This window comes from Ranitomeya variabilis, chromosome 2, assembly GCF_051348905.1.
Source record: "Ranitomeya variabilis isolate aRanVar5 chromosome 2, aRanVar5.hap1, whole genome shotgun sequence".
Classification (NCBI taxonomy): Eukaryota; Metazoa; Chordata; class Amphibia; order Anura; family Dendrobatidae; genus Ranitomeya; species Ranitomeya variabilis.
The window spans coordinates 646,539,433-646,566,146 of NC_135233.1; the positions used below are offsets into that span (position 1 = coordinate 646,539,433).

General features: G+C 46.7%; 1 protein-coding gene across 1 annotated transcript in view; it reads left to right on the plus strand.

The window, feature by feature from the left end:
* SLC22A3 (solute carrier family 22 member 3) overlaps positions 1-26,714 on the plus strand; it is a 570,890-nt gene that overhangs the window by 314,709 nt on the left and 229,467 nt on the right. The gene's annotated exons all lie outside the window — the stretch shown is intronic.

Below are 26,714 nucleotides of genomic sequence, written 5' to 3' on the forward strand. Positions count from 1 at the left end.
TCCTCTTACCTCACCGTTATTATTTGTGGGGGGCTTCTATCCAGCTTTGGGGTTCCCTTCTCTGGAGGCAAGAAAGGTCTTTTGTTTTCCTCTACTAGGGGTAGCTAGATTCTCCGGCTGGAGCGTGTCATCTAGAATCAACGTAGGAATGATCCCCGGCTACTTCTAGTGTTGGCGTTAGGAGTAGATATATGGTCAACCCAGTTACCACTGCCCTATGAGCTGGATTTTTGTATTCTGCAGACTTCCACGTACCTCTGAGACCCTCGCCATTGGGGTCATAACAGTTTGCCAGGCCAGTATTAAATGTTTAATGCGTTGCAGAAGAGGGATTATAAGAAAGAAGATTCTGAGTTTTTTTTTTTTTTTTTTTTTCTTTCTTCTTCCCCTTTACCTCAGAGTGGCTATGCTTGCTGCAGACATGAATGTCCAGACCTTGATTACAAGTGTGGACCAGCTGGCTACTCGTGTGCAGGGCATACAAGACTATGTTATCAGAAATCCTAGGTCAGAACCTAAAATACCGATTCCTGAACTGTTTTCCGGAGACAGGTTTAAGTTTAGGAATTTTGTGAATAATTGTAAATTGTTTTTGTCCCTGAGACCCTGTTCATCTGGAGACTCTGCTCAGCAAGTAACAATAGTTATTTCGTTCTTACGGGGCGACCCTCAGGATTGGGCTTTTTCGCTGGCGCCAGGAGATCCGGCATTGGCTGATATTGATGCGTTTTTTCTGGCGCTCGGTTTACTTTATGAGGAACCCAATCTTGAGATTCAGGCAGAAAAGGCCTTGCTGGCTATGTCTCAGGGGCAGGACGAGGCTGAAGTGTATTGCCAAAAATTTCGGAAATGGTCCGTGCTGACACATTGGAACGAGTGTGCACTGGCCGCTAATTTTAGAAATGGCCTATCTGAAGCCATTAAGAATGTTATGGTGGGTTTTCCCATTCCCACAGGTCTTAATGATACTATGGCACTGGCTATTCAAATTGACCGGCGGTTGCGGGAGCGCAAAACCGCAAATTCCCTCATGGTGTTGTCTGAACAGACACCTAATTCGGTGCAATGTGATAGAAAAACCGCAAATTCCCTCATGGTGTTGTCTGAACAGACACCTGATTTAATGCAATGTGATAGAATCCTGACTAGAAATGAGCGGAAAATTCATAGACGCCGGAATGGCTTGTGCTACTACTGTGGTGATTCTACACATGTTATCTCAGCATGCTCTAAACGTATAGCTAAGGTTGTTAGTCCTGTCACCGTTGGTAATTTGCAACCTAAATTTATTCTGTCTGTAACTTTGATTTGCTCACTGTCGTCTTATCCTGTCATGGCGTTTGTAGATTCAGGTGCTGCCCTGAGTCTTATGGATCTGTCATTTGCTAAGCACTGTGGTTTTACTCTTGAACCATTAGAAAATCCTATTCCTCTTAGGGGTATTGATGCTACGCCATTGGCAGCAAATAAACCGCAGTATTGGACACAGGTTATCATGTGCATGACTCCTGAACACCGCGAGGTGATACGTTTCCTGGTTTTACATAAAATGCATGATTTGGTTGTTTTGGGGCTGCCATGGTTACAGACCCATAATCCAGTCCTGGACTGGAAGGCTATGTCAGTCTCAAGTTGGGGCTGTCATGGTATTCATGGGGATTCCCTGCCTGTGTCTATTGCTTCTTCTACGCCTTCGGAAGTTCCGGAGTATTTGTCTGATTATCAGGATGTCTTCAGTGAGTCTGAGTCCAGTGCACTGCCTCCTCATAGGGACTGTGACTGTGCTATAGATTTGATCCCAGGCAGTAAGTTTCCTAAGGGAAGACTGTTTAATCTGTCGGTACCTGAACATACCGCTATGCGTTCATATATCAAGGAGTCTCTGGAGAAAGGACATATTCGTCCGTCTTCTTCCCCCCTTGGTGCGGGATTCTTTTTTTGTGGCAAAAAAGGACGGATCTTTGAGACCTTGTATTGATTATCGGCTTTTAAATAAGATCACTGTCAAATTTCAGTATCCTTTACCGCTGTTGTCTGACTTGTTTGCCCGGATTAAAGGTGCCAAGTGGTTCACCAAGATAGACCTTCGTGGTGCGTACAACCTTGTGCGCATTAAGCAAGGTGATGAATGGAAAACCGCATTCAATACGCCCGAAGGTCATTTTGAGTACTTGGTGATGCCTTTTGGGCTCTCCAATGCCCCTTCAGTTTTTCAGTCCTTTATGCATGACATTTTCCGGAAGTATCTGGATAAATTTTTGATTGTTTATCTGGATGATATTTTGTTTTTTTCTGATGATTGGGATTCGCATGTGGAGCAGGTCAGGTTGGTCTTTAAAATTTTGCGTGAAAATTCTTTGTTTGTCAAGGGCTCAAAGTGTCTCTTTGGTGTACAGAAGGTTCCCTTTTTGGGGTTCATTTTTTCCCCTTCTGCTGTGGAGATGGACCCAGTCAAGGTCCGAGCTATTCTTGATTGGACTCAGCCCTCGTCGGTTAAGAGTCTTCAGAAGTTCTTGGGTTTCGCTAACTTCTACCGTCGTTTTATCGCTAATTTTTCTAGCATTGTGAAACCGTTGACGGATATGACCAAGAAGGGCTCCGATGTAGCTAACTGGGCTCCTGGTGCCGTGGAGGCTTTCCAGGAGTTGAAGCGCCGGTTTACTTCGGCGCCTGTTTTGTGCCAGCCCGATGTCTCACTTCCCTTTCAGGTTGAGGTGGATGCTTCAGAGATTGGAGCAGGGGCCGTTTTGTCGCAGAGAGGCCCTGGTTGCTCTGTTATGAAACCTTGTGCCTTTTTCTCCAGGAAGTTTTCGCCTGCCGAGCGAAATTATGATGTGGGCAATCGGGAGTTGTTGGCCATGAAATGGGCATTTGAGGAGTGGCGTCATTGGCTCGAGGGTGCTAAGCATCGTGTGGTGGTCTTGACTAGTGTTGAGCGATACCGTCCGATACTTGAAAGTATCGGTATCGGAAAGTATCGGCCGATACCGGCAAAATATCGGATCCAATCCGATACCGATACCCGATACCAATACAAGTCAATGGGACTCATGTATCGGACGGTATTCCTGATGGTTCCCAGGGTCTGAAGGAGAGGAAACTCTCCTTCAGGCCCTGGGAACCATATAAATGTGTAAAAGAAAGAATTAAAATAAAAAATATCGCTATACTCACCTGTCCGACGCAGCCGGGACTTCAGCGAGGGAACCGGCAGCGTTGTTTGTTTAAAATTCGCGCTATTACTTGGTTACGTGAATTCCCGGCTTGTGATTGGTCAGGTCGGCCATGTTGCCGGGACGCGGACCAATCACAGCAAGCCGTGACGAAATTACGTCACGGCTTGCTGTGATTGGTCCGCGTCCCGGCAATATGGCCGCCCTGACCAATCACAAGCCGTGACGTCACGGGAGGCTGGACACGCGCTCATTTTAAAATGGGCGCGTGTCCAGCCTCCCGTGACGTCACGGCTTGTGATTGGTTGCGCCGCGGTCAACCAATCACAAGCCGGGAGGCTGGACGCGCTCATTTTAAAATGGGCGCGTGTCCAGCCTCCCGTGACGTCACGGCTTGTGATTGGTCAGGGCGGCCATATTGCCGGGACGCGGACCAATCACAGCAAGCCGTGACGTAATTTCGTCACGGCTTGCTGTGATTGGTCCGCGTCCCGGCAACGTGGCCGACCTGACCAATCACAAGCCGGGAATTCACGTAACCAAGTAATAGCGCGAATTTTAAACAAACAACGCTGCCGGTTCCCTCGCTGAAGTCCCGGCTGCGTCGGAGAGGTGAGTATAGCGATATTTTTTATTTTAATTCTCTCTTTTACACATTTTAACATTAATGTTGTTGCGATACCCGATACCCGATACCACAAGAGTATCGGAATCCCGGTATCGGAATTCCGATACAGCAAGTATCGGCCGATACCCGATACTTGCAGCATCGGAATGCTCAACACTAGTCTTGACTGATCACAAAAATCTGATGTATCTCGAGTCTGCTAAACGCCTTAATCCGAGACAGGCCCGCTGGTCATTGTTTTTCTCCCGCTTTGATTTTGTTGTCTCGTATTTACCAGGTTCAAAGAATGTGAAGGCCGATGCTCTTTCTAGGAGCTTTGTGCCTGATGCTCCTGGAGTCGCTGATCCTGTTGGTATTCTTAAAGATGGAGTTATCTTGTCAGCTATTTCTCCGGATCTGCGACGTGTGTTGCAGAGATTTCAGGCTGATAGGCCTGAGTCTTGTCCACCTGACAGACTGTTTGTCCCGGATAAATGGACCAGCAGAGTCATTTCCGAGGTTCATTCCTCGGTGTTGGCAGGTCACCCGGGAATTTTTGGCACCAGAGATCTGGTGGCCAGGTCCTTTTGGTGGCCTTCCTTGTCAAGGGATGTGCGGTCATTTGTGCAGTCCTGTGGGACTTGTGCTCGAGCTAAGCCTTGCTGTTCTCGTGCCAGCGGTTTGCTCTTGCCCTTGCCTGTCCCGAAGAGACCTTGGACACATATCTCCATGGATTTCATTTCTGATCTTCCGCTATCTCAGGGCATGTCCGTTATCTGGGTGATATGTGATCGCTTCTCCAAGATGGTCCATTTGGTTCCTTTGCCTAAGCTGCCTTCCTCTTCCGATCTGGTTCCTGTGTTTTTCCAGAACGTGGTTCGTTTGCACGGCATCCCTGAGAATATTGTGTCAGACAGAGGATCCCAGTTCGTTTCTAGGTTCTGGCGATCCTTTTGTAGTAGGATGGGCATTGATTTGTCGTTTTCGTCTGCTTTCCATCCTCAGACTAATGGACAGACGGAGCGAACCAATCAGACTTTGGAGGCTTATTTGAGGTGTTTTGTCTCTGCTGATCAGGACGATTGGGTGACATTCTTGCCGTTGGCTGAGTTTGCCCTTAATAATCGGGCTAGTTCCGCCACCTTGGTTTCGCCTTTTTTCTGCAACTCTGGTTTCCATCCTCGCTTTTCTTCGGGTCATGTGGAGCCTTCTGACTGTCCTGGGGTGGATTCTGTGGTAGATAGGTTGCAGCGGATCTGGAATCATGTGGTGGACAACTTGAAGTTGTCACAGGAGAGGGCTCAGCGCTTTGCCAACTGCCGCCGCGGTGTGGGTCCCCGACTACGCGTTGGGGATTTGGTATGGCTTTCTTCCCGCTTTGTTCCTATGAAGGTCTCCTCTCCCAAATTTAAACCTCGTTTTATTGGGCCTTACAAGATATTGGAAATCCTTAATCCTGTATCTTTTCGTCTGGATCTTCCTGTGTCGTTTGCTATTCACAATGTATTTCATAGGTCCTTGTTGCGGCGGTACATTGTGCCTGTAGTTCCTTCTGCTGAGCCTCCTGCTCCGGTGTTGGTTGAGGGCGAGTTGGAGTACGTGGTGGAGAAGATCTTGGATTCTCGCCTCTCCAGGCGGAGGCTTCAGTACCTGGTCAAGTGGAAGGGCTATGGTCAGGAGGATAATTCCTGGGTGGTCGCCTCTGATGTTCATGCGGCCGATTTAGTTCGTGCCTTTCATGCCGCTCATCCTGATCGCCCTGGTGGTCGTGGTGAGGGTTCGGTGACCCCTCACTAAGGGGGGGGTACTGTTGTGAATTTGCTTTTTGCTCCCTCTAGTGGTTACTAATTTTTTGACTCTGGTTTTTCTGTCATTCCTTTTATCCGCACCTGGGTCGTTAGTTAGGGGTGTTGCTATATAAGCTCCCTAGACCTTCAGTTCAATGCCTGGCAACGTAGTTATCAGAGCTAGTCTGCTGTGCTCTTGTCTACTGATCCTGGTTCCAGTTATATCAGCTAAGTCTGCCTTTTGCTTTTTGCTATTTGTTTTGGTTTTGTATTTTTGTCCAGCTTGTTCCAAATCTATATCCTGACCTTTGCTGGAAGCTCTAGGGGGCTGGTGTTCTCCCCCCGGACCGTTAGACGGTTCGGGGGTTCTTGAATTTCCAGTGTGGATTTTGATAGGGTTTTTGTTGACCATATAAGTTACCTTTCTTTATTCTGCTATCAGTAAGCGGGCCTCTCTGTGCTAAACCTGGTTCATTTCTGTGTTTGTCATTTCCTCTTACCTCACCGTTATTATTTGTGGGGGGCTTCTATCCAGCTTTGGGGTTCCCTTCTCTGGAGGCAAGAAAGGTCTTTTGTTTTCCTCTACTAGGGGTAGCTAGATTCTCCGGCTGGAGCGTGTCATCTAGAATCAACGTAGGAATGATCCCCGGCTACTTCTAGTGTTGGCGTTAGGAGTAGATATATGGTCAACCCAGTTACCACTGCCCTATGAGCTGGATTTTTGTATTCTGCAGACTTCCACGTACCTCTGAGACCCTCGCCATTGGGGTCATAACACAGGTCACTGTGTGAAAAAGTGATTGCCCTCTAAACCTAATAACTGGTTAGGGCACCTTTAGCAGCAACAGCTGCATACATGCATTTGCAATAACTGACAATGAGTCTTTCACAATGCTCTGGAGGAATTTTGGCCCACTCATCTTTGCAGAATTGTTGTAATTCAGCCACATTGGAGGGTATCCGAGCATGAACTGCCTTTTTAAGGTCATGCCACAGCATCTCAATCAGATTAAGGTCAGGACTCTGACTAGGTCACTCCAAAGTCTTAATTTTGTTTTTCTTAACCATTCAGAGGTGGACTTGATGGTGTGCTTTAGATCATTGTCCTGCTGCATAATGCAAGTTGCTTAAGCTTGAGGTCACGAACAGATGGCCAGACATTCTCCCTTCAGGACTTTTTGTCAGACAGCAGAATTCAGTTTCATTTACCACAACAAGTCTTCCAGGTCCTGAAGCAACAAAACAGCCCCAGACCATCAGAATACCACCACTATATTTTACTGTTGGTATGATGCTCCTTTTCTGAAATGCTGTGTTACTTCTACGCCAGATGTAATGGGACATATACATTCCAAAATGTTCAACTTTTGTCTCATCAGTCCACAGAGTATTCTCCCAAAAGTTTTGGGGATCATCAAGATGTTTTCTGGCAAAACTGAGACGAGCTTTTATGTTCTTATTGCTCAGCAGTGGTTTTTATCTTGGAAGTCTGCCATGCAAGCCATTTTTGCCCTGTCTCTTTCTTCTGGTGGAGTCATGAACCTTGACCTTAACTGAGGCAAATAAGGCCTGCAGTTATTTGGATCTTGTTGTGGGGTCTTTTGTGACCTTTGTGATGAGTCGTCACATCACTCTGGGGGTAATTTTGGTCAGTCAGCCACTCCTGGAGAGGTTCGCCATTGTTCCATGTTTTCACCATTTGTGGATTATGGCTCTCGCTGTGGTTCGCTGGAATCCCAGAGCATGAGAAATGGCTTTATAACCTTTTCCAGACTGATAGATCTCAATTACCGTGTTTCTCATTTGTTCCTGAATTTCTTTGAATTGCGGAATGATGTCTATCCTTTGAAGAACTTTTGGTCTACTTCACTTTGTTAGGCAAGTCCTATTTAAGTGATTTTTTGATTGAGAACAGGTGTGGTGGTATTTATGCCTGGGTGTGGCTAGGGAATTTGAACTCTGCTTCCCAAAGATGTGATCAACCACAGTTAATTTTTGTTTTAAAGGGGCAGTTAACTTCTTCACACAAGGCCCTGTAGGTATGGATTTCGTTTTCCCTTAATAATAAAGACCTTCATTTAAGAACTGCATCTTGTGTTTACTTGTGCTATCTTTGTCTAATATTTAAATTTGTTTGGTGGTCTGAAACATTTAAATGTGACAAACATGCAAAAGAATAGGAAATCAGGAAGGGGACAAACACTTTTTCATACAGCTGTATGTCTATTATTGTGCAGGTTCTCACCAGCCATGTACTCACTGATTGTTGTCATTAATTTTCCCTTTTCCTTTGCATTCGGTCCAGACCACTATGACCTCTTATTCCATCCATAAATCTTGTATGCACAATGTAGCACTCAGACATCTTCAATTTACTGATTTTCCAGGACTCTCCTCACAATCTACCACCTTTGCACAAACCATAACTAAGGCCTCTTTCACTCTTCCGTGTTTACAGATCCTTCGCAATGCGTCGTTTTGGGAAAAAAAACGGATTCTGCAAATGTGCCTGCAGGATCCGTTTTTTTCCCATAGACTTGTATTAGCGACGGATCGTGACGGATCCGTCGTGTTTTGGCGAACCGTCGTCACAAAAAAGTTCAATGTAACTTTTTTTGTACGTCGCGTACACCATTTTCGACTGCGCATGCGCTGCCAAAACTCCGCCCCCTCCTCTTCAGACTGTAGAATGGGCAGCGGATGCGTCAAAAAACTGCATCCACTGCCCACATCTTGCAACAAATTCACAACGTCCGTCGGCATTGCGACGGGCCTGTACCGACGGAAATGTGAAAGAGGCCTTACGATACCTTATAATAATTACCCTGTGCCTCCTTATAACAATAAAAGTATCCATTGTGCTTTCTTATATTAATAATAACTCCTTGCTTCCCTAAAATGATAATGATCACCCATTGTGCCTCCCTTGAATAATGACCCTCAGTGCCTCTTTATTGTAATAATGCTCCTGAGAAGGATAGTACATAGAAATAACAGGCGCCCCATAGAAAAACTCATGTTACAGTCAAAAAAGAGCATATCTTCCAGTATTTTAAAAAATGGAGAAGGAAATGTATTGCAGCACTTAGACTTAGATTATTTTGTCCTAATGAAGCCCTTAAGTGGTCTCATTCACTATGATACCCCTTTAATGACCCTAGTAGAGTATTAGGCCCTCACAAAGTCTGATAACCCCACACAATATGAGTGCCCCACAAACCTTAACAAAGTATGATGCCCCACAGCAGCCCACACAGTAAGATTGTCACCACAACCTCCCATACAGTATTGTAGTCATCATAGCCCCAATATACAGTATGAGGGGCACCACAGACTCACATACAGTATGATGTCCACCACATACCCCTATATAAAGTGTGATGATCACCAAAGCCCCCAGTATAGTATGAGGACCCCACATCCCCATAGAGTATGATGTCACCCATAACCATCCCTTACAGTATGATGGTCACCACTGCCCCAACATAATATTATGTACCCCATAGACCTCCAGACAGTATAATGTCCACCACAACCACCCCACACAGTATGATTTCCACCACAACCACCCTACACAATAAGATGGTCCCCCCACTGCCACCCCACACAGTATGGCAAATCCCCATTAACTATGAAGATCCTCCATAGCCTAAATACTGTATGACGTCCCCGCACAGCCCCCATATAGTATGATGGTCCCTCCAACACCTGCCTATATAGTATGTCGGTCCCCCCAACACTTCTCCATATAGTATAATTGTACACCTCACAGCTCCTTATATATTATGATGGTACACCTCACAGCCCCTAAATAGTATTATAGTACCCCCCAAAACCCTTCATATATTATGATGTTTCACTTTATAGACCCCTATATAGTATGATGGTCCACATCACACACCACAGCCCACTATAAAGTATGATGGTCCACCTCGTAGCTCCCCATATAATGTGATGGTCCCTCCAACAGTCTCCTATATAGTATAACTGTCCTCCCAACATCACCACATACAGTATGATGGTACATATGGTACAGCTCCTTATACAGTATATTATGATGGTACACCTCACAGCTCCTATGTAGTTTGATGGTACCTACAACAGCTCCCCATATAGTATGATGGTTCATCTCATAGCCCTCTATATAGTACTAGATGGTGGCCCGATTCTAACGCATCGGGTATTCTAGAATATGTATGCGTAGTGTATAGCACAGCTCACGTAGTATATTGCACAGCCCACGCAGTACATTGCGCAGCCCACGCAGTACATAGCGCAGCCAACGCAGTACATAGCGCAGCCAACGCAGTACATAGCGCAGCCCATGTAGTACACTGCACAGACCACATTGTATATTGCGCAGACCACGTTGTATATTGCGCAGGCCACGTAGTATATTGCACAGGCCACATAGTATATTGCGCAGGCCACGTTGTATATTGCGCAGGCCACGTAGTATATTGAGCAGTCCACGTAGTATATTGCGCAGCCCATGTAGTATAATGCGCAGCCCACGCAGTACATTACGCAGCCAATGCAGTACATTGCGCAGCCCATGTAGTACATTGCGCAGCCCACGTAGTACATTGCGCAGCTCACGTTGTATATTGCGCAGGCCACATAGTATATTGCGCAGGCCACATAGTATATTGCACAGTCCACTTAGTATATTGCGCAGGCCACGTTGTATATTGCGCAGCCCACATAGTATATTGCGCAGTCCACGTAGTATATTGCGCAGCCCACGTAGTATATTGTGCAGTCCACGTAGTATATTGCGTAGGCCACATTGTATATTGCGCAGCCCACGTAGTATATTGCGCAGCCCATGCAGTATATTGCGCAGCCCACGTAGTATATTGCACAGCCCACGTAGTATATTGCGCAGTCCACGTAGTATATTGCGCAGTCCACGTAGTATATTGCGCAGCCCACGTTGTACATTGCGCAGCACACGTTGTATATTGCGCAGGCCACGTTGTATATTGCACAGTCCACGTAGTATATTGCGCAGGCCACGTTGTATATTGCGCAGCCCACGTTGTATATTGCGCAGCCAAAATAGTATATTGCGCAGCCCACGTAATATATTGCGCAGCCCACGTAGTATATTGCGCAGCCCACGTAGCATATTGCACAGCTGATGTAGTATATTGCGCAGTCCACGTAGTATATTGCGCAATCCACGTAGTATATTGTGCAGCCCATGTTGTATATTGCGCAGCCCACGCAGTACATTGCGCAGCCCATGTAGTACATTGTGCAGACCACGTTGTATATTGCGCAGACCACGTTGTATATTGCGCAGGCCACATAGTATATTGCACAGGCCACATAGTATATTGCGCAGGCCACGCAGTACATTACGCAGCCAACGCAGTACATTGCGCAGCCCATGTAGTACATTGCGCAGCCCATGTAGTACATTGCGCAGCCCACGTAGTACATTGCGCAGCTCATGTTGTATATTGCGCAGGCCACGTAGTATATTGCGCAGGCCACATAGTATATTGCACAGGCCACGTAGTATATTGCGCAGCCCACGTAGTATATTGTGCAGTGCACGTAGTAAATTGCGCAGCCCACGTAGTATATTGTGCAGTCCACGTAGTATATTGCGCAGGCCGCGTTGTATATTGCGCAGCCCACGTTGTATATTGCGCAGCCCACGTAGTATATTGCGCAGCCCACGCAGTATATTGCGCAGCCCACGTAGTATATTGCACAGCCCACGTAGTATATTGCGCAGTCCACGTAGTATATTGCGCAGTCCACGTAGTATATTGCGCAGCCCACATTGTACATTGCGCAGCCCACGTTGTATATTGCGCAGGCCACGTTGTATATTGCACAGTCCACGTAGTATATTGCGCAGGCCACGTTGTATATTGCGCAGCCCACGTTGTATATTGCGCAGCCAAAATAGTATATTGCGCAGCCCACGTAGTATATTGCGCAGCCCACGTAGTATATTGCGCAGCCCACGTAGTATATTGCACAGCCGACGTAGTATATTGCGCAGTCCACGTAGTATATTGCGCAATCCACGTAGTATATTGCGCAGCCCATGTTGTATATTGCGCAGCCCACGCAGTACATTGCGCAGCCCATGTAGTACATTGTGCAGACCACGTTGTATATTGCGCAGACCACGTTGTATGTTGCGCAGGCCACATAGTATATTGCACAGGCCACATAGTATATTGCGCAGGCCACGCAGTACATTACGCAGCCAACGCAGTACATTGCGCAGCCCATGTAGTACATTGCGCAGCCCACGTATTACATTGCGCAGCTCACGTTGTATATTGCGCAGGCCACGTAGTATATTGCGCAGGCCACATAGTATATTGCACAGGCCACGTAGTATATTGCGCAGCCCACGTAGTATATTGTGCAGTGCACGTAGTAAATTGCGCAGCCCACGTAGTATATTGTGCAGTCCACGTAGTATATTGCGCAGGCCACGTTGTATATTGCGCAGCCCACGTTGTATATTGCGCAGCCCACGTAGTATATTGCGCAGCCCACGTAGTATATTGCACAGCCCACGTAGTATATTGCGCAGTCCACGTAGTATATTGCGCAGTCCACGTAGTATATTGCACAGCCCACATTGTAAATTGTGCAGCCCACGTTGTATATTGCACAGGCCACGTTGTATATTGTGCAGTCCACGTAGTATATTGCGCAGGCCACGTTGTATATTGCGCAGCCCATGTTGTATGTTGCGCAGCCCACGTAGTATATTGCGCAGCCCACGTAGTATATTGCGCAGCCCACGTAGTATATTGCACAGCCGACGTAGTATATTGCGCAGTCCACGTAGTATATTGCGCAATCCACGTAGTATATTGCGCAGCCCATGTTGTATATTGCGCAGCCCACATTGTATATTGCGCAGCCCACGTTGTATATTGCGCAGCCCACGTTGTATATTGCGCAGCCCACATTGTATATTGCGCAGCCCACGAAGTATATTGCGCAGCCCACGTTGCACATTGCGCAGCCCACATTGTATATTGTGCGGCCCACGTAGTATATTGCGCAGCCCACATTGAATATTGCCCAGCCCACGTTCTATATTGCCCAGCCCGTTGTATATTGCGTAGCCCACTTAGTATACTGCGCAGCCCACTTAGTATATTGCGCAGCCCACTTAGTATATTGCGCAGCCCACTTAGTATATTGTGCAACCCGTTGTATATTGCGCAGCCCACGTTGTATATTGCCCAGCCCACTTAGTATACTGCGCAGCCCACTTAGTATATTGCGCAGCCCACGTAGTACATTGCGCAGCCCACATTGTATATTGCGCAGCCCATGTTGTATATTGCGCAGCCCACATTGTATATTGTGCGGCCCACGTAGTATATTGCGCAGCCCACGTTGTATATTGCCCAGCCCACGTTGTATATTGCCCAGCCCATTGTATATTGCGCAGCCCACTTAGTATACTGCACAGCCCACTTAGTATATTGCGTAGCCCACGTAGTACATTGCGCAGCCCACATTGTATATTGCGCAACCCACATTGTACATTGCACAGCCCACGTTGTATATTGCGCAGCCCACGTTGTATATTGCGCAGCCCACGAAGTATATTGCGCAGCCCAAGTTGTACATTGCGCAGCCCATGTTGTATATTGCGCGGTCCACGTAGCATATTGCGCAGCCCACGTTGTATATTGCCCAGCCCGTTGTATATTGCGCAGCCCACTTAGTATACTGCGCAGCCCACTTAGTATATTGCGCAGCCCACTTAGTATATTGCGCAACCCGTTGTATATTGCGCAGCCCACGTTGTATATTGCCCAGCCCATGCTGTATATTGCGCAGCCCACTTAGTATATTGCGCAGCCCACGTTGTATGTTGCCCAGCCCACGTTGTATATTGCGCAGCCCGCTGTATATTGCGCAGCCCACTTAGTATATTGTGCAGCCCACTTAGTATATTGCGCAGGCCACTTAGTATATTGTGCAGTCCGTTGTATATTGTGCAGCCCACTTAGTATATTGCGCAGCCCGTTGTATATTGCGCAGCCCACGTTGTATGTTGCACAGCCCACGTAGTATATTGCGCAGCCCACATAGCATATTGCCCAGCCCATGTAGTATATTGCGCAGCCCACGTTGTATTTTGCGCAGCCCACGTATATAGCAATGTGGGCATGATTTCCCTGTTAAAAAAAAAAAGAATTAAAATAAAAAATAGTTATATACTCACCTTCCGTTGGCGCCTGGATCCAGGAAGCGGTTACCGACGCTAGGGATCCACCGAAGCTCCGCCGAGCTGCTCGCGCCGGCCGCCATCTTCCGTTCCCAGGATGCATTGCGAAATTACCCAGAAGATTTAGTGGTCTCGCAAGACTGCTATGTCTTCTGGGTAATTTTGCAATGCAGCGCCGGGAACGGAAGATGGCGGCCGGTGCGAGCAGCTCGGCGGACTACGGAGTGTGAGTATAGCAGGTTTTTTGTTTTTTTATTATTTTTAACATTACATTTTTTTACTATTGATGTCGCATAGGCAGCGTCAATAGTAAAAAATTGGGAACACACAGGGTTAATAGCGGCGGTTACGGAGTGCGTTACCCGCGGCATAACACGGTCCGTTACCGCCGGCATTAACCCTGTGTGAGCGGCGACCGGAGGGGAGTATGCGGGCGCCGGGCAGTAAGTGCGGGGAGTAAGGAGCGGCCACTTTCTTCTGGACTGTGCGCGTTGCTGATTGGTCGTGGCAATGGTCGTGGGCATTTTGCCACGACCAATCAGCGACTTGGATTCCATGACAGACAGAGGCCGTGACCAATGAATATCCGTGACAGACAGACAGAAAGACAGAAGGACAGACAGACGGAAGTGACCCTTAGACAATTATATATATAGATGACAGTCAACCTCACAGTCCCCCATATAGTATGATGGTCCTCCCAACAGCCCCCTAGGTAGTATGATGGTCCGCCCAACAGTACGCTATATTGTATGGTGGTCCACCCCACTGCCCCTTATATACTACTAGATTGTGGCCCGATTCTAACGCATCGGGTATTCTAGAATATGCATGTCCCCGTAGTATATGGACAATGATGATTCCAGAATTCGCGGCAGACTGTGCCCGTCGCTGATTGGTCGAGGCAACCTTTATGATATCATCATCACCATGGCAACCATTATGACATCTACGTCAATACTTTGCCCGTCGCTGATTGGTCGAGGCGAATTCGCGGCAGACTGTGCCCGTCGCTGATTGGTCGAGGCAACCTTTATGACATCATCGTCGCCATGCTGTGCCCGTCGCTGATTGGTCGAGGCCTGGTGGCCTCGACCAATCAGAGACGCGGGATTTCCAGGACAGACAGACAGACAGACAGAAAAACCCGGGCACAGTATCGACGTAGATGTCATAATGGAAATCCCGCGTCTCTGATTGGTCGAGGCCCCCAGGCCTCGACCAATTAGCGACGGGCACAGTATCGACGTAGATGTCATAATGGTTGCCATGGCGACGATGATGTCATAAAGGTTGCCTTGACCAATCAGCGACGGGCACAGTCTGCCGCGAATTCTGGAATCATCATTGTCCATATACTACGGGACATGCATATTCTAGAATATGGCCTGGGCCTCGACCAGCGACGGGCACAGTATCGACGTAGATGTCATAATGGAAATCCCGCGTCTCTGACTGGTCAAGGCCGCCAGGCCTCGACCAATCAGCGATGGGCACAGCATTGCGACGATGATGTCATAAAGGTTGCCTCGACCAATCAGCGACGGGCACAGTCTGCCGCGAATTCGCCTCGACCTATCAGCGCCGGGCACAGTATCGACGTAGATGTCATAATGGTTGCCATGGCGACGATGATGTCATAAAGGTTGCCTCGACCAATCAGCGATGGGCACAGTCTGCCGCAAATTCTGGAATCATCATTGTCCATATACTACGGGGACATGCATATTCTAGAATACCCGATGCGTTATGCCTGGCGGCCTCGACCAATCAGAGACGCGGGATTTCCAGGACAGACAGACAGACAGACAGACAGAAAAACCCTTAGACAATTATATATATAGATATAGATGATGGTCCAACTCACAGCACCCTATATAGTGTGATGGTTCCCCGCAACCCCCCCAAAATAATAAAATCCCTATACTCACCTAATCCAGACATTTCATCCTCCAAAGCATGTTACTCCTCTTCTATCCAATCTCGCAGTGGATGCTGGTGGCACAATGCAGTGACATCAGTGCACCTCCGATGTTCCCTGTTGATGCTGGCCTCTGGCAGGTCGCAGGTAGAAGGGACACCCATGACCTGTTGGGGTAAGTGATGGAGTCAACAACTTTGTGCTCCAGCATTAACAAATGGCCACGGCCTTGCCCACAATATGTGCTATAATGTTCTTTTTTTACATAATATATGTATAATTTTCCTTATTTTTCTTATATTTGCTTCTCTTATTGTATATTTCAGTCTTATGAAGGTCGATGTTAGTTACCAAAACATTACATTATTAAAACAAAGAGTGCCAGATTCCATTTTATTTATTATTAAGTAGTGGTGTCCTATCTGGGCACCTTTGGTGAATAACAGGGTGATGTATATCCATACTCATCTAAAGCAGGAGTGAGGTATCTTTTTTCTGCCAAGGGCCATTTGGATATTTATACCATCCTTCGGGGGCCATACAAACTCCGCCCACAAAATGCATTCTGACTCTGGCACTAGAGTCAGGAGGACGTAATCTTTCATTGCATGCCCTTCAGTGTTCAGTAGTGAACACTGTGTGTTTGTGCTAAGAGTGCAAGAAGAAATTAATGAGCTGGTTGTAGTCAAAATATACCTCCCTGCCTAAGAATGCAGTCCATGAGAATCTGCTTGGGGGCCTGATAAAAGGTCCTTGTAAATGGCCCTGGGGCCTGAGGTCCACACCCCTGATCTAAAGCATGCAACAATATAAGATATGCTCAGGTATAGCAGATGTGATGTTGTTTTGCCCAATAAAAAAATGTGTAAGCAGAAATTTGTACAGTACATTAGCAGCAAAGTTAGTAAGATTTATGGATTTTAAACCCACAACATATCAATTCAGTTCTTTGTCTTACATAATCCCCATTTATAATCCATAATCTACATGTAATGACTGACAGTCTGCTCTTTTGATCTACGTGTCTCACACTGGTAACATCTCCTTTAATTTAAAATATGTTCTGGAGGCAGATTCTTATGCAGATCAGAGTTCGGCCAATAGATCTTGACAGCCCATTTACAGACATGGTCAAAATTGTTGGTACCCCTCGTTTAATGAATGACAGAAAAACCCACAATGGTCACAGAAATAACTTGAATCTGACAAAAGTAATAATAAATAAAAGATCTATGAAAATGAACAAATGAAAATCACACATTGCTTTTCAACCATGCTTCCACAGAATTTAAAAAAAATAAAACTCATGAAATAGGCCTGGACAGAAATGATGGTACCCCTGAAAATAATCTGACAAAAGGGACATGTTAAATCAAGGTGTGTCCACTAACTAGCTTCACAAGTGTCTACAATCTTGGACCCCAGTCCAGAGCCTCTCACCTAGCCAAATCAGTTCTCATGCTTCGCACTGACAAGGGCCAACAGCCCGAAACACCGTGTCTGCGAACTGAGATACTGATTTGGCTTTTATCCTAAGTCATATTGCACGACTCGTTAGAGGGTTGATTGTGACTTATAGGATCGCTACTTCCAACAGATGGCGCTATAGAGTTAAGTCCTCTTATTCTCAGAAGAGGCAATTTGCATATTTAATTTCCCAGAGGAGCATTGTATGGCAAATAAGCCTCCTTACCTTGACAAGCCAGACATGGTATGTCACTCTCCATAAGGAGAAACGATACCCCTTAGACCCCAGTCCAGAGCCTCTCACCTAGCCAAATCAGTTCTCATGCTTCGCACTGACGAGGGCCAACAGCCCGAAACACCGTGTCTGCGAATTGAGATACTGATTTGGCTTTTATTCTAAGTCGTATTGCACAACTCATTATAGGGTTGATTGTGACTTGTAGGATCGCTACTTCCAACAGGTGGCGCTATAGAGTTAAGTCCTCTTTTTCTCAGAAGAGGCAATTTGCATATACAATCTTGGAATCAGTGAGTGGGACTGCATATAGGGCTACAGATACTCAATGTGCTGTTTGGTGACATGATGTGTATCACACTCAACATGGATCAAAGGAAGCGAAGGAAAGTGTTGTCTCAAGAGATTAGAAAGAAAATTATAGACCAACATGTTAAAGGTAAAAGTCCTAAGACCATCTCCAAGCAGCTTGATGTTCTTGTGACTACAGTTGCACATATTTTTCAGAAATTTAAAATCCATGAGACTGTAGCCAACCTCCCTGGACGTGGGCGCAGGAGGAAAATTGATGACAAATCAAAGAGACGGATAATACGAATGGTAACAAAAGAGCCCAGAAAAACTTCTAAACGAATTAAAGGTGAACTTCAAGCTCAAGGAACATCAGTGTCAGATCGCACCATCCGTCGCTGTATGGGCCAAAGTGGACTTCATGGGAGACAACCAAGGAGGACACCACTGTTGAAAAAATCATAAAAAAAGCCAGACTGGAATTTGCCAAACTGGATGTTGATATAAGGGGCTCTAAGGACTGTTCCTCGCCCCTTTAAGAACTGACCCGGTTCTCATTAGAACATGTGGATGTTTTATATAATTGTAAATGCTGATATGTTCATGGGTGCTGCTATGTTGCCGTAATTAATATGCCATTTTATGTGCTGCTATACAATGTGAATTACATTATTATAGGGAAAGTGTAGTACCTTAGTTGGGGCATTAGAAGGGGCATATTAGTGTACAGTTAGCTCATAGGAGGGGTTGCTGTGGGATAAGATAGGATGACTTCGTATTTAGAGTTCAGTGAAGACTGGGTGTCAGGACTCTGAACATTTTTTATTACCTTTTGTGCATTACTGCCCTTTTCCAAGATGGAGTCTTTGGTCTCATGTGCACTGTGTCTTCCTGCTATAAAACTCCACCACAGCCTTCAGTCTGAGCTAGAGTATTCTGCCTTGCATCCAGCTCCTGACCTCTGGTTACTCCCTGGCTATATACCTGCTCCTGTGAACCTGTGGGGTTATCCTGCTACTCTGCTCTGAGTTCCTGCTGCATACACCAGTTCCAGTAATCCTCCTTCATCTGCTGCTCGTGTTTACTTCCATCTGCATTTGCTGGACATGTAAGCTGTTGCTGCTCTGCAAGAACCTGAGACTATTACCCAGGCCTCCCTGGTTGAGCTAAGATATTATTTGAACTGCCTTATAAGCATATCTATCTGTGTTTTGGACTAAGCAAGGACTTATTCGTGTCAAGTATCCTCAAAAATAATTGTGCTTCGTAGACTTTCTGCATGATTGCATTTTCCTCTGAAGTTTCCCATAGACTGCTAAGCTGCATTTAATATTTACTCCAAGTGTTGTGGACTTGAGTTTCTCTCTGCACCTGTTTGAATCATCGTGTGATAATATAGACTTTACCACTTATAAAACTGTGTCCTGTAGTTGTCTTATTCCACGCAAAGAGTCTCCTGAGTTATCCCCTATAATTATTACAGGATACTCTAGCCTTAAAAAAAAAGGATGTAGAAAAGCCGCGGAGACACCATCACGTGTTTCTCAACGCAAGCAATGAATAGCCAGGTCTTTCACCGGGAAGGAACAACCACGGGACGGGCAGCATCCAATAAAGGAAAACCACCTATACCAAAACATGGTATCCATCCACAGACAGCTGTTTTGGGGTATTTGCCCCTCATTAGTGTGGAGTAGGAAACTGGCTATTAGGAGCAGTGCCTAGTGAAAAGACTATAAACATAAGGATGAATGACCTCGGGGAGATCAAAACATCCAACACCGCGGAGACACCATCATGTGTTTCTCAACGCAGTGATCCAGGGGCAGTGTTCTGGATCACTGCGTTGAGATACACGTGATGGTGTCTTGTATTATTGAGTATGCTACTGAATTCACGAGACTAGCGGTAGATACCAATTGGGACAGTTATGCACAATTGCCTGTTTTTAAAAGGGGTCTGTCTAGTATTGTAAAAGATGAACTAGCTCGCTCTGAGTCACCACAAGAGCTAGAGACATTTATACAGCATTTTGTGCGCATTGACGTGCGCATTGACATTCGCCTTACTGAGCGTAGGCAGGAGAAGTTTGCTGCATATAACCATATTTCTAACTTTTCCCTTCCTTCCAAAGAGCCTGCAGGTAAAACATCTCGGGAGGTGGAGGAGGTGCCCATGCAAATTGATTCCGTTCAGAGGCGCGAGATCAATGAGCGCCGGGAGCATCGCCTTCGTGAAAGTCTATGTTTCTACTGCGGCCAGTCTGACCACTTCTTGATCAATTGTCCTAAGTGTCCTAGACGGCCTAACAAGGTGCTAGCAGCAGTAGGGGAGTATGACAACTGTGATGATAAATCTGACATCTCTGAATGTAACCTGCCTTTAAATGCCTTTCTATGACTTCACCCCAAGGAGCTTAAGGAAAAGAACTCTCACTGTTCTCTCCCTATTAACATCCTGTGTTCAGGACAGTGGATTTCCAGTGCAGCTATGCTTGACTCTGGTGCAGGTGGCAATTTCATGGATATCGCATTTCTGTCCAATTACCATGGAAACAGTGGATGGGTCACCTTTAATCTCTGGGCCTGTGGATCAGGAGACCGTACCCCTTGAAATTTTGTTGGAGCCTAATCATCAGGAGCAACTTTCTTTCTTGCTAATTTCTTCTCCTCATTTTCCTGTGATTTTAGGCATTCCTTGGTTGCGTTCTCAGAACCCAATTATCAACTGGGAGACCAAGGAGATTATCTTTCCAACAAGGAGCAACTCAGCGTTAACAGAAGCTGTCCCTGAGTCCACGGCCACGGAACCACATGTACAGGTATTTTCTTTACCTCCAGCATATAAAAAGTTCTCTGACATCTGTGACAAGAAGAATGCAGATCAGCTTCCTCCACACAGGCATTATGACTGTCCCATTGAGTTGCTTCCTGGGGCAGCTATTCCTTTTGGTAACGTATACCCTTTGGCGGCACCTGAGCTTCAAGCCTTAAAGGAGTATATTGATGAAAATCTGGCCAAAGGCTTCATACATCCTTCTTCCTCACCAGCAGGGGCACCTATCTTTTTTGTAAAGAAGAAGGATGGGACCCTGAGACCCTGTGTTGACTATCGGGAACTTAATAAGGTAACCGTACGAAACCGTTACACTTTGCCTCTGATTCCCGAATTACTGGAAAGAGTCCACCATGCTAAGGTGTTCTCTAAACTGGATCTTCGTGGGGCTTATAATTTGGTGCGTATTCGTCCAGGGGATGAGTGGAAGACAGCATTCAGATGCCGGTATGGACACTTTGAATCTCTTGTGATGCCCTTCGGGCTTTGTAACGCCCCTGCAACGTTTCAACACCTTGCTAATGACATTTTCAGAGATTTTTTGGACTAGTTTGTAGTGATCTATTTGGATGATATACTAATCTTTTCTGACTCTCTACAGGAACACGAAGAACATGTCAAAACAGTTTTAAGACATCTGAAAGAGAACCATCTGTATATTAAGCCGGAGAAATGCGAGTTCCATCATTCTGAGATACAGTTCTTAGGTTATATCATCTCTCCCCAGGGGCTGAACATGGAATCTGGTAAGATTCAAGCGATCCTTGACTGGCCGGTACCCAAGAACGTTAAGGAGGTCCAACGTTTTATTGGTTTTGCAAATTTCTACAGACGCTTCATTCGAAATGTTTCTGATATTGTCCGTCCCATTACTTCCTTGACAAAAAAGGAAAAACCCTTTAAGTGGTCATCACAGGCTCAAGAAGCTTTTGATCGGCTTAAGATCTGTTTCACATCAGCAGCGCTGTTGATACACCCAGATCCAACACTTTCATTCACTGTGGAGGTGGATGCTTCTGATAATGCTTTGGGGGCTATTCTCTCCCAAAGAACTGGAGAGAAGGGTCTGCTACATCCTTGTGCTTTCTTTTCCCATAGACTAACCTCAGCAGAGAAGAATTACGACGTGGGAGACAAGGAATTGCTGGCTATTATTGCAGCTTTCAAAGAATGGAGGCATCATCTGCAAGGAGCTGCACAACAGATCATAGTGCTAACTGACCATCGCAATTTAGAGTTCCTTAGATCCGCTAGATGTCTTTCTCCTCGTCAATGTAACTTTGTTATTGCGTACTGTGCAGGTTCTCGTAATGGGAAGGCTGATGCTTTATCCATGCTGCGGATTCCGTACCTGGAGCCCCGTCCAAGACCATTCTATCTGATGCCAATTTCATCGGAGTTATCCACGATCAGGACTTGTGGAAGGAGTGCAGGGAGGCCTATGACGGTGATGCATTTCTGGCCAACCCACCTGTGGATATTAATCTTGTCTTTAAGGGTGGCATGTGGTTCAGAGATCGACGTATCTATGTCCCTGAGGTCATCCATCTGCAGATCCTCAAGTTGGTACATGACTCCAAGTTGGCTGGTCACAGGGGGGTACAGAAGACACAAGAGTTCCTGAGCCAATTCTTCTGGTGGCCAACTTGCCTGAAGGATATCAAGGACTATGTTCTCTCTTGCGAGGTATGTGCTCGTTACAAGACTCCTCATGTGGCACCTACGGGTCTTCTACAACCATTACCTGTTCCGTCCCGCCCTTGGGGTCTATATCAATGGACTTTATTGTGGAGCTGCCTACATCAGGGGGCATGAATACAATCATGGTGGTAGTTGATCGCCTGACTAAAGCTGCTCATTTTGTTCCGTGCACCGGCCTCCCCTCAGCTAAACATACAGTGAACTTGGTTATACAGAATGTCTTTCGGTTGCATGGGGTTCCGGATGAGACCATCTCTGACCGTGGAGTGCAGTTCACTTCAAGATTCTGGAAGAAGTTTTGCTCTGCACTCAATATTAATGTCTGTCTCTCTTCCGCTTACCATCCCCAGACAAATGGTCAGACCAGAACCAGACGCTGGAACAATATCTAAGATGCTATGTCAGCCATCTCCAGGATGATTGGTTGGAGTTGCTGCCATTAGCCGAATTTTCATATAACAATTCTCAGAGCACCTCCACTAAATTTACACCTTTCTTTGCCAATCTGGGTTATCATCCGTGTATCTTACCTAGGTCTCCAATTAATTCTCCGGTTCCGGCAGTGGAGGAAAGGCTGACTGCGATGAGGCAAAATCTGGAGGTTCTGAAGGAATCCCTGACCACAGCTCAAGAACGTTAAAAGAGTTCGGCTGATAGATTCCGTAAACCTGCACCCATGTTCAAGGTGGGAGATTCCGAGTGGTTAGCAACTAAGAATCTGAAGTTAAACGTTCCTTCACAAAAACTTGGACAGAAATTCATCAGCCCTTTCAAGATCAATGGTATTGTGAGCTCTGTGGCCTGCCGGCTGAAGCTGCCTAGGACTATGAAGGTACACCCAGTTTTTCATGTACAGTATCTTTACTAAAGCCTGTATCTCCTAATACCTTCCAGGGACGTGTTGTGCCACCTCCGCAGCCTGTGGTGATTGATGGGCAAGAACAATTTGTGGTGGAGAAAATTGTTGATTCCAGGATTCGCAGGAATTGGCTCCAATATCTGATAAGATGGCAGGGATATCCCCCTGAGGAAGACTCTTGGGAACCTGTGGAAAACATCAATGCCCAACAGAAGATTTCTCATTTTAATCAGAGATTCCCTGAGAAACCAGGTCCAGGATCGTCCTGAGGCCGTTTCTAAGGAGGGAGTAATGTCAGGACTCTGAACATTTTTTATTACCTTTTGTGCATTACTGCCCTTTTCCAAGATGGCGTCTTTGGTCTTATGTGCACTGTGTCTTCCTGCTATAAAACTCCACCACAGCCTTCAGTCTGTGCTAGAGTATTCTGCCTTGCATCCAGCTCCTGACCTCTGGTTACTCCCTGGCTATATACCTGCTCCTGTGAACCTGTGGGGTTATTCTGCTACTCTGCTCTGAGTTCCTGCTGCATACACCAGTTCCAGTAATCCTCCTTCATCTGCTGCTCGTGTTTACTTCCATCTGCATTTGCTGGACATGTAAGCTGTTGCTGCTCTGCAAGAACCTGAGACTATTACCCAGGCCTCCCTGGTTGAGCTAAGATATTATTTGAACTGCCTTATAAGCATATCTATCTGTGTTTTGGACTAGGCAAGGACTTATTCGTGTCAAGTATCCTCAAGAATAATTGTGGTTCATAGACGTTCTGCGTGATTGCATTTTCCTCTGAAGTTTCCTATTATTATTATTATTATTATTTATTTATATAGCACCATTAATTCCATGGTGCTGTACATGAGAAAGGGGTTACAAACAGAGCTACAGATATCATTTACAGTAAACACGTTTACAGTGACAGACTGGTACAGAGGGGAAAGAGGACCCTGTCCTTGCGGACTTACATTCTATGGGATAGTGGGGAAGAGACAGAAGGTCAGAGGTGCTGCAGCTCTGGTGGTGGTGAGGCAGCTGCTGTGGCGATGGCGAGGTGGCAGAATGGTTATTGCAGGCTGTAGGCTTTCTTGAAGAGATGGGTTTTCAGGTTCCGTCTGAAGGATCCGAGGATGGTGGATAGTCAGACGTGTTGAGGCATGGAATTCCAGAGGATGGGGGATATTCGGGAGAAATCTTGGAGGCGGTTGTGTGAGGAACGAATAAGTGTGGAGGAGAGTAGGAGGTCTGGGGATGATCGGAGATTACGTGAGGGAAGGTATTGGGAGATTAGTTCAGAGATATAGGGAGGGGACAGGTTGTGGATGGCTTTGTAGATCAGTGTTAGTAGTTTGAACTGGATTCGTTGGGGAATTGGGAGCCAGTGGAGAAATTTGCAGAGGCGAGAAGCAGGGGAGTAGCGAGGAGAGAGGTGGATTAGCCGGGCAGCAGAGTTGAGGACAGACTGAAGTGGTGCAAGAGAGTTAGCGGGGAGGCCACAGAGGAGGGTGTTGCAGTAGTCGAGGCAGAGATGATGAGGGCATGCACAAGAGTTTTGGTAGATTGTGGGCTGAGGAAGGGACGGATTCTGGCAATATTTTTGAGTTGGAGGCAACAGGAGGTGGTAACAGTTTGGACGTGCAGTTTGAAGGACAGGGCAGAGTCGAGAGTTACCCCGAGGCAGCGGATTTCAGGTGCGGGAGAGAGCGTGATGCCGTTTACCATAATAGATAGGTCAGGTAGGGGGATACGTGAGACGGGGGAAAGATGATGAGTTTGGTTTTGTCTACATTGAGTTTTAGGAAGCGAGAGGTGAAGAAGGAGGATATGACTGAGAGACACTTTGGGATTCTGGACAGCAGAGAGGTGACATCTGGGCCAGAGAGGTAGATCTGAGTGTCGTCCGCATACAGGTGGTACTGGAAACCATGGGACTTTATGAGTTGTCCTAGGCCAAGGGTATAGATGGAAAAAAGTAGGGGCCCTAGGACAGAGCCTTGAGGGACTCCAACAGAGAGAGGGCGGGATGAGGAGGTGGTGTGGGAGTGGGAAACACTAAATGTGCGGTCGGAAAGGTATGAGGCAATCCAGGACAGGGCAAGGTCCTTGATGCCAAGGGAAGAAAGAATCTGTATCAGTAGGCAGTGATCGACTGTGTCGAAAGCAGAGGACAGGTCAAGAAGGAGGAGGATGGAGAACTGTCTGTTAGCTTTGGCTGTGACTAAGGGTACCGTCACACATTGAAATTTCCATCGCTACGACGTTACGATTCGTGACGTTCTAGCGATATCGTTACGATATCGCTGTGTCTGACACGCTACTGCGATCAGACACCCTGCTGAGAATCGTACGTCGTAGCAGATCGTTTGGAACTTTCTTTCGTCGCTTGATCACCCGCTGACATCGCTGGATCGTTGTGTGTGACAGCGATCCAGCGATGTCTTCGCTTGTAACCAGGGTAAACATCGGGTAACTAAGCGCAGGGCCGCGCTTAGTAACCCGATGTTTACCCTGGTTACAAGCGTAAACGTAAAAAAACAAACCGTACATACTCACCCGTCGGTGTCCTTCAGGTCCCTTGCCGTCTGCTTCCTGCTCTGAGTGCCAGCCGGAAAGTGAGAGCAGAGCGCAGCGGTGCTGCGATCTGCTCTCACTGTACGGCTGCACTCAGAGCAGGAAGCAGACGGCAAGGGACCTGAAGGACACCGACGGGTGAGTATGTACGGTTTGTTTTTTTACGTTTACGCTTGTAACCAGGGTAAACATCGGGTTACTAAGCGCGGCCCTGCGCTTAGTTACCCGATGTTTACCCTGGTTACCCGGGGACTTCGGCATCGCTCCAGCGCCGTGATTGCAACGTGTGACCGCAGTCTACGACGCTGGAGCGATGATTATACGACGCTGCGACGTCACGAATCGTGCCGTCGCAGCGATGAAAATTTCAATGTGTGACGGTACCCTTAGTCATTAGTAATTTTGGTCAGAGCAGTTTCGGTGGAGTGGTGGGGGTGGAAGCCAGATTGGAGGTTGTCAAGGAGAGAGTAAGATGAGAGGTGGGAGGAAATTTGAGCATGGACATGCTGCTCAAGGAGTTTTGAAGCAAACGGGAGCAGTGATATGGGGCGGTAGCTGGGCATAGCAGTTGGGTCAAGGTTAGTTTTTTTGAGGATGGGTGTGATCGTGGCATGTTTGAAGGCAGAGGGGAAGGTACCAGAAGATAGCGATAGGTTGAAGAGATGGGTTAGGGCTGGAATGAGCATGTTAGTGAGGTTGGGGAGCAGGTGGGAGGGGATGGGGTCAAGTGCACAGGTGGTGAGGTGCGATTTGGAAAAGAGGCGAGTAAGCTCTCCTTCAGTGATGTTGGAGAGGGAGGTTATTAGGGAAGGGCAGAGGTCTGGTATATGGAGTGGTTGGGGTGTTGGAACAGTTAGGGTTTGCCTTGTTTGGTCGATCTTGTTTTTGAAGTAGGTGGCAAAGTCTTCGGAAGAGATGAGGGGAGTTGGAGGTGGCAGTGGTGGGCGGAGGAGGGAGGTAAATGTGCTGAATAGTTGTTTTGGGTTGTAGGATAGTGAAGATACAAGGTCAGTGAAATTGGTCTGTTTGGCAGAGGTGAGGGC